This window comes from Corvus brachyrhynchos, unplaced genomic scaffold (genome assembly GCF_000691975.1).
Source record: "Corvus brachyrhynchos isolate BGI_N302 unplaced genomic scaffold, ASM69197v1 scaffold1530, whole genome shotgun sequence".
Classification (NCBI taxonomy): Eukaryota; Metazoa; Chordata; class Aves; order Passeriformes; family Corvidae; genus Corvus; species Corvus brachyrhynchos.
This window is the reverse complement of record NW_008235783.1, coordinates 15,792-16,970: the sequence shown is the minus strand read 5'-3', so window position 1 is coordinate 16,970 and position 1,179 is coordinate 15,792. Positions and strand designations below refer to the sequence as shown.

The window sequence follows — 1,179 nt, the reverse complement described above, 5'->3', positions numbered from 1 at the left end:
ACTGAGGGGACACTGAGGGGACACTGAGGGGACTGGGGACACTGAAGGGACAGAGGTGACGCTGAGGGGACAGAGGGGACACGGGGACAGTCGGGGGACGGGGGGACACGGGGACAGAGGGGACACGGGATGGGGACACAGTGAGGGACATGGGGGGACACTGAGGTGACACTGAGGTGACCCAGAGGGGACTGAGGGGACACTGAGGGGACACTGAGGTGACTCAGAGGGCACTGAGGGGACACAGGGACAGTCAGGGGGGATGGGGGGACACGGGGACAGAGGGGACACGGGATGAGGACACAGTGAGGGGACTGAGGGGACACAGAGGTGACACTGAGAGGACACTGAGAGGACACTGAGGGGACACTGAGGGGACACAGAGGGGACGGAGGGGACCCAGAGGGGACTGAGGGAACACAGAGGTGACACTGAGAGGACACTGAGAGGACACTGAGGGGACACTGAGGGGACACAGAGGGGACGGAGGGGACCCAGAGGGGACCGAGGGGACACACGGGGGCGGGATGGGGGGACACAGGGACAGAGGGGACACGGGATGGGGACACTGAGGGGACACTGAGAGGACACAGAGGGGACAGAGGAGACCCAGAGGGGACTGAGGGGACACTGAGGTGACCCAGAGGGGACACAGAGGGGACTGAGGGGACACAGAGAGGACACAGAGGGGACACAGAGGTGACAGAGGGGACACTGAGAGGACACTGAAAGGACAGAGGTGACGCTGAGGGGACACTGAGGGGACACTGAGGGGACACTGAGAGGACACAGAGGGGACAGAGGAGACCCAGAGGGGACTGAGGGGACACTGAGGTGACCCAGAGGGGACACAGAGGGGACTGAGGGGACACAGAGAGGACACAGAGGGGACACAGAGGGGACAGAGGGGACACTGAGAGGACACTGAGAGGACACTGAAAGGACAGAGGTGACGCTGAGGGGACACTGAGGGAACAGAGGGAACACAGAGGTGACACTGAGGGGACACTGAGGAGACAGAGGTGACGCTGAGGGGACACTGAGGGGACAGAGAGGGGACAGAGAGGACCCAGAGGTGCCACTGAGGTGACCCAGAGGTGCCCCAGAGGGGACTCACGGCGGGGCTGCTCTGGTAGAAGTGGCCCATCTCGGCCGTGAGCTTGTCGAGCTGCAGGCTGC

The 1,179-nt window shown here is 63.7% G+C and overlaps 1 protein-coding gene across 1 annotated transcript in view; it reads right to left on the bottom strand.

Moving 5' to 3' along the window:
* The window catches only part of LOC108444932, a gene marked incomplete at its 3' end in the record, with an annotated part of 5,245 nt that overhangs the window by 1,442 nt on the left and 2,624 nt on the right, over positions 1 to 1,179 (bottom strand). The gene's annotated exons all lie outside the window — the stretch shown is intronic.